Genomic DNA, 13008 nt, shown 5'->3' on the forward strand with positions numbered 1-13008 from the left:
AACAAGTTTTCAACCAACATCAGTGGTTTTCCATCACTTCTTTCATTGCTTATTTTACTCAGAAGCCTTCCCTACACCCTTACAAGTTTTCATTCTGGCAAACAATTGCCTCTGGTATGACTCACTGCAAATTCCGACTTCTGCCATCCTGACTCAGCCATCCCACTGCAGAATGGCAATCACCAGCCCCTGTGGTACAGTGATGCAGTGATGCAGTGATGGAGGGGCTTGTGCCACCTTCCCTGAGGTCGTCAAGATGGCTCTGGGCTTGCAACGTGAAAGGTGCTGCAGAGAGCCAAAGGAGCTCATCTCTCTTGCACATCACCAGAGTCTATTCTTCCTCAAGTACTCTCTCCTTGTGACATATTATGACAATTTTGTGCTGAATAGCAAGTGCACCAAGTTTAATAACCATTGAACTGCTCATAAAAATTTAAACAAAGTCATGAGCTGGCAGTGGGGCAGCTGTGGCTGGATTTAATACCTCAGCCCAAGAAAGATAATTTGTAATTATCTGTCTAAAACACCCATATGGCTGGGTTTTCTGCAGCAGCTGAACGTGCTGCTGTTTCTGATGTCTGCTCAGAGCACCTCTGCACCCTGGATTTGGGCTGGCATCTCTATTTTATGAAAGATGCTCCCAGCCCAGCCTGCTGATGCTGATGAATCCTCCTTGAGCCAATTTAAATCACTGAGATGAATGGGAAGCCAACACTGCCAGTGGAGAGGTGCAGGCAGATACTGCTCAGTGGCAATGCCATTTCTGTTCTTTACTGTGCTCAGGAACAGGACACAGCTAGGGTGGCAGAGACGAGAGCAGCAGCGGGGGCAGCTGGGTCTGTGGCAGGTACATGGGGGTTGCCCCCAACCCTTCTGTAGCTCCTTGGGACCAATGCATGTCTGGTTGCTCATCTGCTCTCCAGCAGAGACCAGGTCCAGCCCCTAAGGAAAGGGGACCTGCACCCAGGCACCCACTGCCTTGCGGGAAACCAGCTCCTCTTAAAGCTGTCACCTGGCCTCAGAGGTTTCAAGGCAGCAAAAAATCTTCTGAACCCAATTCAGTAAATAATACTATTGTATAGAAAGGTATATTTTTAAAATTTATTGGATTTTCATGCATGGTCATGCTGTAGGTGTGCACATGTTGTGCTACTCTTATATGCATTGTCTGCTGCAAGTGCGTGTGTGCTCATCTTCTTTCAGACTGTCTCTTTGTAATCCCCTGGTAATTCTTGGTGGCAAGCGGTGCTTGCTCTCAGGGAAAGGTTCTTCCAGACCTCCAAGATGTGTCATAGCAGAGACAACACATGGGAGAAGTTCCCTCAACAGGCAGTGTTCGTTTCACTGCTTCTGCAGCTGTTTGTGTCAGTGAGGCAGCATGCCTAGAGGCTTGGAAAGGTAGGGACACACACACATCAGCTCTAAACATCTCTTATCTGACAAAATCTGAGATGTACTACTAATCTGATATAATAAGAGGAGGAAGGTGCCGAGGGCTGAAGGGGAAGGCAAGTTGTCTAGAGAAAATGTGGTTTCCTTGGTCTCCTCTTTGACCTTGAGTAAGTCACTTGCTTTTTTGTCCTCCTCATCTGTAGTATGGGGATGATCTTTATTTACCAACATTACCTCTAGCACCAGAGGGAAGGTGAATGGAAGATGTCCTGAAAGCTGTATTTGAATTCTAGCAACTGGGAGGAAATGGTGGGGTTTTAGCTCTCCAGTTCTTGAAGATATGGAAGAAGCTGAGAGTCTAAAGAAGAGCTCAGCTCAGCTCAGCTCAGCTTTCAGGGCTACAAGGAAACTTTTCTTCAACCTACAAGGAGGCTAACCTTGGAGGATTTCAACCCCAAATGCAGTGCTGTTTCTTTCATTTTTTTATGGGAGGTGCAATGATGTCGCCTTTTCCAGATGCCAGAGACAGAGGTACTATATGAGTGCATAGAGAAGGAGAACATTTTCTGCAAGACCCCTCTGTAACAATACAGTCTCTCAAGCTGTTTGGGAATAATCCATTTCTCTCACCTTCATTTACTTTGCCACTTGTGCCCAGGAGCGGTGAGGGGCTGTGCCTGCAGTGGGGGATGCTGAAGCACAGAGCGGTGCTGTGCAGGGCTTGCTCTGCTCCCAGCCTCTCCTCTCCCATCAGGACAGCTCAGAGGGAAGGTGTTATGGGAGGACATCAGAAGAAGCCCTGGGTTCCCCTAGCCCCAATACCAAGCATGAATCTCCTTCCCATTAGGGGAATTTATTGAGGAAATTGCCATTCCTGTTTTTCAATTGATTATGAGAAACACTTCAAGGTCATACCTAAAATCTCAAAGGACATAGCCAACAGAGTAATGGGCTGGTCTTTAGGGTCTTAGTGATATTAAATGTGTTAACAGTGATATTTATAAAAAACTTTAATCTCTCTTTATCTTGAGACATAAATCATAAGCACCTTCATGGTAGGTCCTACTTCCTTTGTGTTTGGAAAGCACCGAAGAAATTTTAATAGGGACGTGACTAATCATTTGCTAATCACTTATCTCTTCTCAAATTCCAAGTGACAGAGCGAGAGTTATACATGTCTGTGCCCCATGAATATCTCTACTAAATAAGTCTTCTAAAGGATTATATTTCATTTTTCTGAACATATTGTATAAGATTTCCATAGGGTAGTAAAAATGCATTCCTAACAGTGCATGAAGCAACGCAATTCACTTGAGAATGTGCCACATGGAAGAGGATGCGGGAGGGCAAGGAAATGAAGAAAGGAGTTGCTCAGGGAGTCTGTTTTGCCTACTTACATCTTCACAAGCCTCAGAAATAGTCTAGTAGCCTGATCCAAAATGGTATCGGGAGCACTATTAGACAAAATTGTTTCCAGAATTGCTAGTGTAAATTTCTGATGAACTACCAGAGCTGAAAAATCATTTGGAAGAAAAGCACACACCTGGCTTTTGCCAAGTCAGGTAATGAAATGAAAATTTAGGAAGGGCAAGGCTCCCAAGGACGGGTAGGAAAGAGTTCAGGCCTTGCCTACAACTTAGGAAAGGAGGAAGGATGAAGGTGATGTTTCTCCACCACTGGAGTTAGGTCATAAAAGCTCTTTTAAGGAAGCACTAAAAAGATGATCTGTAAAACTTCGTGAAGACCAGGATGATGACAGTGGCAATGCTACTGCCTCAAGGGAGGTTGGGCATCCCTTGAGCCCTGGGCTTTGCAACTGGTCTTGCTCTGTCCTGCTGGGATTTAATATTTCATGGCCCCAGCCATCACCCCATCCATCCCTGCATCATCCGTCAACAACGACACATCAGCCATCCTGCCTCCTGGCATTTCTGCCTTTTCCTGCTGAAGCTGCAGTGAGCATTTTGTCTCTGGGAATATTATGTCATTCCCCAGGTTACTGCAGGAAAAGCCACCCATGTGCCAGCTCACCCTGGCACAGTCACAGGAGCTCTTGATCAAGTGCAATAGACTGCACATCACACACAGCAGTCAGTCGCTTTGGGGTTATCTGCTGCCAAATGGCCATGGTCTTGCAGCTCAGTTTATAATAGGTTAAAAATTCATGCATCCACAGATGCTAAATGGGACAAATTATTTGACATGCCTGCATGTTCCTGGCAGTGGCCTTTCTCTGTCAGATAGTGCACATGGTGTCTCTGATCTTAAACCTTTTCATGCTTGGGAAATTGTGGGCAACAGGCTTCCTGTCCTCAATTAGCTGAAGTCCAAAGACATGACGTTTAGACAACAAGGATATATAGGACATAAGTACATTTTGTTAATTTTTAATATATCAAGGCTTTTATTTATCTTGCTTCTGGTGTGATATTTCGCTAGCCAGCATGTCAGGAGTGAAGAGATGGCATAGGCCAAATAATCTCATTTCATGGGGCGTGTGTGCTGGTGACTGAAACTCTGCTGCTCATATGGTCAGTCTGGATGTGCGTTGCTCTTCTGACAAATTGTGCTTGGACACCTGTGGAGCAGCAGAGAGAACAAGCAGAGATGGTGCCATGCTCATGTCTGAAATGTTTGGTTTCAGTTTGACCCAATTTTCCGATGTTCAGTTTCGAACCTTTTCTAATGAACATTTCATTTTCTATTTCAGCAACATGCCTTTTTCTCCTCCCCTCCCATTTTGCCAGAAATCCCGCCCTCCTGTTTTTGTCTAGAAGTGGGAATTTTGGACAGTGGTACATTAACATTTCCAGGCAGCACTAGGACATCCCAGGTCCCATTCATGCCTCGTCCAACAGCTGGGCTAGTACAAACCCAGGCCTCCTCCCACCACAGGAACCCCTCCTGCAGTTTGGCTCAAGGACCAGAGCATCCACTTGGTTTGGGAAAGCAATACTCCCCATTTCCAACCTAACTCTGATTAATTCTGAGTTTCTTCTCCCACTGGTTGATAACATAAATACAAAAGTGCCTGGTCTTGGAAAGCAGTAAGACAGGTTTGTAATGCTTACAGAAATTAGCATCTGTTTAAGTAACTACAGACAGATTTGTCTTAAAATTAAGTTTCGTAAGTGCTTGTTGGAAGCTCATTAGAGCCATTCTGGGCCTTGCCAACTCCCACTGCTGTCAGGGAAGGTCTTTTGGTTGACTTGAACAGGCACTGGATGAGCACCAGAGACTCACATTGCCGCTGTTTGCATACTCAAGTACAACGATACAAATATTGCCCAAGCATCAGAAAGGACAAGTCCGCTCTGAGCAATACAGTGAATGTGAGGTTTACCTTTTGTCCTGAGGGAGGCAGGGCTATGGCCAGGCTGATGAAGCGCTCAGATCAATTTGGTGACGGGGGAGCTCACAAAGTTTTTTTTTAATAAAATCAGGTTTGAGCAACCCCTTTGGAGCTTTGCATCTCACATTAGTAAGAAAAGATGCTTGTCTGCTGCTATGGTGGTCAAACCGATCACTTGGCCTCCTGTTCCAGGGAAACCTCCTCCTGGTTACGAATAAGTAGGAACAGGGAACTTGAACTTGGGAATGGCAGGTATTGCCAAGTCATTCTGCTGTCTCTAGACCTTTCTTCCCCTTGCACGCAGTATTTTTTGAACGAGGGATGACAGGGTAGTTCTAGGGGATAATTCAAATAATTATTGAAATGCCTATCAAGACAAATTAATGATCAAAGTGAAACAAGTGCTGTCATACAAAGGGAGTGTCTAAATGCAGTGTGGTAAGGGCAGTTATCTGTGACCTCTTTAAACTTTTCTGGCCTTGGGCAGCAGAACTTCAAAGGAAATGAAATGCGTAACAATAGTCAAATGAGATTCACCTCTGCGGTGTTAAATATGCTTCAGAGCTGGAATTATATTTATTTTAATTCTGATATAATCACGTTGTCTCAAGTGTATGGTATATTGAAAAGAAAAAAAATCCAACAACTTTATTATATATACCAACAGTGCACTTTAGGATAAAAATCTACGTACATATAGATACAAATTATTGCATTACTGATGTTTCTTTGAATTTTACCTTTTCTACCTTACCCTTGAGACACAGCAACTCGTGAATATATTGCATTTCCTGGATAACTCTGAAGATTAACATCCCAGTTCAGATGAAAGGTAAAAATAAATACAAGGATAATGTCAAATTCAGCTCAACAGTGCGAATGCCCTTGGCCTGAAGTTGCCTCTTCCAGCAGCTGTGGCATCCTCAGAATAGGCAATGCAAGGAGCAGCAGCGTGACCTTTCCATGTAAAGAGTTAGAAGGATATTTTTTAAAACTGATGTCTGAATTTTAGATCCTAAACTGATGCCTAGGCTTTTGAATACTAAATAATAATAAGGGACACAAATAGCAATAAACAGAGAAGATTTTCCCCAGCTGACTGATTACAGCCCCAAAGATCAGTGTGTGTAAATACTGTATATTCATCACTGCAGTTATTTTAGTATGTGACTACGTGATTATCAGTGGTCTGTGGCTTCAGTCTAAATGTCAAACAGATCTGGGGCATTTCTACACCATCCACAATGGGCCTTGAATTGAAGGTGTTTAAAATACATAGTTAATATAAATTAAAAGGTGAGGTTTTGTGCCTGATATTATGTGTTATTCTCTGCACGGTTGGGACCCAGACACATCATACCTTACCCCACAGCTGCTGAGATGCAGTAACTGCTCTTAGCTCAAAGAAAATGTGAGATGAAAAGACATCATCATAACCTCTGTGAAAAATGTCTAATGTTGACTCACCAAAATTGTGTTTCATATTACACAGTTTTGGAAGTCTTGTCGTGCTTCAGTCAAGTGCTCCAAAACACAGCGGGTGATTAGAACTGGATAAACTGAAATATTGTATAATGGCTAATATTTAGAGAAATCATCTCCCCACGGGCTGTACCGTGCTCTTCCCATCAATGAAGAGGTGTTCACAACAGCAGAATGATTTCTGCTCCTGGCGCTGGGTTTCTGATCCAGCTTCATGCCTCTGTGGGGCAGGGATGGGTCTGTCCCAGTTTCACTGGCAGAACAGGCATTTATTTACACACAAATGATGTTCAAACAACTCCATATATTTACTCACTTCTTCACTCCTGGCTCAGGAGGGGGATTGAGAAACATGGTGAGAAAAGCTTTTTCTTTGTAGACATTCTATTGGCAAGTGTAAGAGAAATCTTTTTTTGAGTTTTTATATCTGATTTTCAGAATTTCACATTCAAGTCAGAGAATGAAGTATGTGTTTTGATTATACATCTACCCCCTGGAGATATTAATTGCAAGTCATCACAAATGAAACTGTTCATGGGAATGGACTAGTTTTGCTGGATTCCTTAGCTCAAAAATAAAGGAAAAAGTCTCTGAAACTGTCCAGATGTTTCAGCACTGACATTTATCATGTAGTACAAAATCCTGCTTCATTTTCCAAGCAATATTAACATTGACTATGAAGCTGGTTACAGAAACAAAAAAATTAATGATGGCTGATACTGAGATGGAGTGCCTTCAATAATCTAATTAATAACCAAAGTATTTGCCTAGTTTCACCCACAGTTTGGTCCAGGTTTGGTATTTCATCCCAAGGTTTTCAATTATACAGAAAATGTGTATATTTATATAAATTTATAAATATATATGTGTTTGTTTATATATACGTGTGCATGTGTGTGCATGCATGCCTGTGTAAATATACATATATATATATGTATATAAAAGTGCTTTCTGAGCAGATGCGATCTCCTGAAGCAACACATGGATGTAAATCTGGATCCCGAAACCGTGCCCACACCTTACAGGGTGCAACTGTGAGGCCAAGGTGATGATTGCCACCACTGGCCCCCATGGAGATGCTCCCATTCAGAGCAGAAGGCTCTAGGCTGGGACTCGCATACGCAGCTCACAGATATTTAACTCTGAACACACGGTCACTGTGGTATATGCAGGAAATAAAATGGTACCGAAACAATGCGTTTGTGCTAAATAAAAATGCTGGCACTTAATGAGCCTCATCTTTTCCTGTGAGATAGGAGTGGAGGAACACGAGCAGTGTGTTTATCATGCTGAAGGCATTGCAGGCTTTGACAGGAATGGAAATGAGAGGAAGGAAAAAGGATGGAGGTGGGGAACAATATTCAGAATAAGGAACAGCTTGCCAGCTTCCTTTGTCGGTAACAGGGGAAGAGAGAGATTTTCATTAATGGATAACTAGCATCCCTCTACTTTTCAAGTTTAACAAACCTTCTAATGATAATTACAGACTTTCTTTATTTATAGAGACCCAGTGTGTGTGTAGACAATAGCATCATCTACCAAGTCCTTTCTTCTGCCGCTTTACAAATTCAGCCATTATCTTTCGTGCCCTTCATTAAAATATGAAAGGAGATAAGCAATATATAGCTATGTCATTTCCCAGTAGTAGGAAAGGAGGATCAGAATTAACCCTGGCTAGGAAGAGCCAAAAGAAAATCTGAAGAAAGAGGTAGAGAGAAAGGTAGGCAGAGCTGTGCTCACACAAATTGCTGCTGTCAGCACCGGCTGCTCCTTACAGGAATGATCAAAGGTGGGGAAGGGAGAAAAAAAAAAAAAAGAAGAGAGAGAAAGGACTATAAAACCACAAGGTTAATGCTCCAGAGAAAGAGACACATGGCCCACGGGGGTCTCGCCTGCGCTGTCCATATCCAACCAGGCGGAATTCACACAGAATCCTTTTCCTTGGTCTTCAACAAACACATACCTTGGTTGGATAAACAGCTGGATATTTTAAACCTCCTGTGCCCTGCAGAATTAGTCAAGTGTCTCCCGTTTGGGTTTATGGAATAAGGAGGGGCACAAACTATAGATTTCAGCGGAAAGGACTGTGGCAGGTGCCCATCGTAGCACACATAGCAGATGCCTGAGTCAAATCACACTTTGGACAAGTTCACATTTCTGGTAGTAGTTAAACTTTTTTTGGACTTTCATTATACAAGCTCTAGAAAAACACCTTTTCCCCCCATTCTTACTTAGTTTCATTTAGTGACCTGATACTGATGAGATTAAAATAAAACTCTTAAGAAAATTTGTCTAAAGGAATTTCTCCCAACAACTGGCATCCTCATGTGTTCCCAAATGTCACAAACTCACAAAATTAGCAGGATTTATACAGCAAACAGTCTTATGCCTAAAACATCTGTCAGTCTTGTATCTCTACAAACATACCAGAAAATTTTCTGTGGATCCTGGGCATGCTCACCAAAGCTCAGGCTCCTGGCTGTCTCAGGGTTGTAAACCAGAGCAGTCATCATTAAAAGGCACTTTAATCTTGGCTGTAATTTTTAAAGTGCAAAAAGCATTTGGATGATCAATTTGCATTAAAATAAGTCATCCAAAATATGGCACCTGCAACCTTGCAGCTGTATGGGAAAATTCACCGCAGCCAATGAGCACTGTGAGGAACATCTTTGGGGAGGTCATCCTTATTCCTGGATACCTTAAGGGCCCTCTGGCATTTTTCTTGTGCTTTTAATTTTTTACTGTCCTGTTGCAAAACCATAACCATCTCTCTGCTCCAGGCAGCCAGAAGCTCGCCTCCAAATCTTCTCCTTTCTGTTTACCTAAAACAGCCTGCCCCCTTTCCAAAGCACAAATCATGGCTCTGGGTAGAATGCATCCAAAAAATATCACCATAGCATTTGAAACATTGAACACTTTTCTTGCTTTGTAAAATCTGTGAAAATAAAGGGAAATACCTTACCATCAACTTTCTATGTGCTTACAGACTATCCACAGTATTTTTCAGTAGCAGGGAGGGCTCAGAAGCATTTTCTCTCTCTGAAATGAATAAATTCATACAGATGACATCCTATAGCATTAAAAGTGCTTTTCTAGCTCTGAAGTGTAAATATTTTTATGTTCCCAGAGTGATCCAAGCCATATATGGCTGTTTCTTTTGGAGTGCTGAATATTTATTGCTGATATCTTGGGAAGAAGATGCAGCGAGTGATGAGAATAACCCCTTTACTGGTGCAGGGAATGGGAGCCAGAGGAAAAGCTGCCCTGTTTTGCTGAAGAGCCTCTAGATTCTGATGAGGACAAATCCACTGCAGCAGAGACAAGGCAGAGCCTCGCATCCTCCAAAGTGCTGTAGAGGTTGCTTTGCAGTCAGTCATCGTGTGCCACGCTCTGGTGATGCCATTTGTCACCTACCCTTCAACAAGGTTATCTAATGATAGTGTTCTTATTGATATTCCTAATGGTCACAGAAGAGGACGTTTGGCGGCAATTCTTCAAAAATCAGTTAAAAATAGCAACAGCGCTACAAGGCTAGGCAGGAAGGATGGAAGGCATCTTACAGAGAATTGCTAATCCACATCCGCAGTTTCATTTCTCAGCCTTTGGTGACTGAAGTGTTGTTTGTTTCTCATGAGTTTATAAACAACATCACAGTGAAAGATTTGATGTTCAAGTTAAGGAAGTTATGGGACAAGGGGGAACTTAGACTGCAAAAATGGCCATGTATTTTCTGCTTTCTGCAAATCATACGCACTTCCACAATTATTTTTCTATGTGATTTTGCCTTTCTTGAAAGCTATGAGTGCTTCCAAGCTAGCTGGCATTTCCATTTTTATTTAGCATTTGTCCACTTTGTCATTCTTCAGTTTGCATTTTAATAACGTTACCAGAGGAGGCTATTTAAAATGAAAAGTAACTCAGGTTCTTTCTTGGCTAAGATAAAAGCATTAAAGGAACTCGAGCACAGAAAGTGAATGCGTTATTAGGGGATGACATTTCTGAGCAGTGAATAATGATCATTGCGGCTGTGGCTTACTGGCATCAGAGGAAAGCTGTAGTTCACTACTGCTGTAGTTCAAAATTTGGTGACCCCATGGACAGCAAATGTGTATTGCTGTTCTCTGTCTTGTCCATAGGGTAAAGCGATGCTGTCCTTTGCTCCTTGGTTTCTTCACCCCTGCAACGGCACCTGTGGCAGACACAGAGCAGAGCCCTGTGGAGAAGGTGAATACCAGATACAAGGGCAGATATACCTGTTTGAATGTTCAGTCCATATTACAACTGTGGCTTGATGACTTTGGTTTACATTAATTTTATAATGGGAAAAACTGTGTTTCCTGTAGTGCTTTTGTATGGCGATGCACTGCAGTGCCCTGACCTGAGAGGAGGGGTCTGGATAACAGAGAATTGCCCAACATTAAGCAAATATAAATGCTCATGTCACCCCAAAAGAGCAAAATGTTTCTCAAGACCACAGATGTGTCACAGTAAAACAATGTCCTGAGGATGCCAGGGGGGAAGCAGAGATAACAGCGTTTTTTCCCTCTCTGTGTTGCTGGTCCAAGTCTGAAAAGCCTCAGGCAGGAGATTTCAGCCTTTGCCTTCTGCTTGCTCCGTGCTGGCCACAAGAGCCCTTGGGCAGCGGGCTGGATGCCGTGGCTCCGAGCAAACCCTGCCAGCTCCCCGGCAGCACCGTGGGTCTCCTCCGTCAGAGCTGGACAGCTCAGCCCCAAGAGCCCCACACACCATCGCCTGCTTGGCTGCCTCAGCCCTGCCAAAAATAACATTTCAGCTCTGAAAAACAGCGACAAGCGGCATTTCCTCTGGTAATGAGACCCACTGCAGGATGAAAAGTACCCTTCATCCTGCCTATTCCCTGCTTCATTATTTTTTAATTGCTAAATTATTTTTTTTCCTATATATTTTTATTCCTTTGCTCCTTTCTGCCTGGCGACAGGTTGTTGAACTGTAATGTTACACAACCACCGCCAGCCGTCTGCCTCGGGGCGGCTCACCGTAACCCAGATGTGTCACATGAAAGGAGAAGCTGGGCTTATGACACTCGGAAATGCTTTTGCCTACTTCTTAAAAGAAAAAAAAAAACACCTTTCCAGCTTCATCCTAATAGTGGATCTCAGAGTAATTCCTGCACAGGGCTCTGAGCTTCTGAATGAAAAGGATTCTTGTTGCTGTTTTATGTTGTTTTTCAAACAAGATTTGGATAATTAGGAATAAAGTTGAAAACTACTGCACTTGGAAGACTGAAGCATCACCCCCCTCCCCAGTGCCAGTCACCACAACCTGATTGGTTAAAATTATCAAAGTCATTGATCTAAAGTGATTTTTGTTGGGCTCTCCCCACAAATCCCTATCAAAACACTAGCAGGGCTCGGTCTATGTTTTCTTATACAAGACCAAATTCTGTTTATACCACTGAGTATGGTGACCCATTCCTGTGTCCGAAGCAAACTAGAATTAATACTAAGAAAATACCAGTAGTTCTGGACGTATACCCCAAGGCATTTGGCAATTCAGGCGTTAAGTGTATATTGCAATGAATGATCTAGGAAGAAATAATCCTTGAATTGCAATGTATAAGCAGAAGTGTTAGAATAAATGTCCACATGAGCCAATAAAATGAAAAGTCAGACACAATCTTATTTGAAATCAATGAGTCTTCTCACTGATTCACTGAATAGGCTTTGAATCAGACCATAAATTAACTCTATGGCAATCTTGATGGATATCACAAATAAGTCTGCTAATGAGAATATTAGAAGAAAAATAAATCTAGCTTGAAAATATCTTCCTGTGGTTAACTCCCCCATGCCACTGTATAATGAAAATGAGTATTTTTACTGTTTAGTGAGTCTTTGGCATAATTAAAGGTAGAAATTACTTTTAAGGAAATTAGGTTATCACAAGCTCCAGCTCTGCACCTCACTGTAAGTTATTAATATTTTTAATCCTAAATAATGACTTCTGATCCTGTTAGCCTATGAGCATAACAGACAGTCCATGTCTTCAGGCAGATCTTAAGAAATAAATAAAACTGAAATAAGGTCTGTCTCTGTTATGGGGAAGGGAAATTCATGCATGCATAACAAGAATTCCTAGTTCAAATGACCACACATTGTACTACAGTTCAAGTCATATTCAGATCTATTAGCTAGTGACATTCACACTGCAGATAAGAATGACTGGCAATTATTTCTTTTGCATAATTGGATTACTAGCAAATATATTATTTCACCTTCTTGTTGTCTGATATCATAATCACTGGTGTCACTGTGAATTTGCATGCACAGAAACACTTTCAACTACATTCAGTTTCCTGAACAGAAAAAATTCCTTTAATTTCTCAAGCTGCCAGTAAGCAGATCTTTAGACATGGCCTCCTATTTTTTCCCTTGCAAAAAAAAATATCTCAGTCTTATTGCTCCCTCCATTTCCTAAGGATCAAGGCAGGGGGGCTGGGGTTGTGAGGGAGAGGGGAAAGCTCTGAAGCCACCAGACACAAAGGTGAAGCGCAGATTACACCTGTGGTCTGACATCTTGCAAGCATCCATCTTTCAATCCATTATGAAATTATTCCACTTCACTTTGCTCTCAGGACCAAGGAACACAGAGCACACTGCAAAAATGGATAAGAACTTGATTTCCACCAGGGTATGGGATTCCAGGGGCAACCCTACAGGTCCTCGATTTTAAAAAATACTTCAGACAGATGAGATAACCCTCCTTCAAGCTTTTCAGCCTCTGGCTTGGTGCTTGGCTACTCC

The sequence above is a fragment of the Columba livia genome, chromosome 10 (genome assembly GCF_036013475.1).
Source record: "Columba livia isolate bColLiv1 breed racing homer chromosome 10, bColLiv1.pat.W.v2, whole genome shotgun sequence".
Classification (NCBI taxonomy): domain Eukaryota; kingdom Metazoa; phylum Chordata; class Aves; order Columbiformes; family Columbidae; genus Columba; species Columba livia.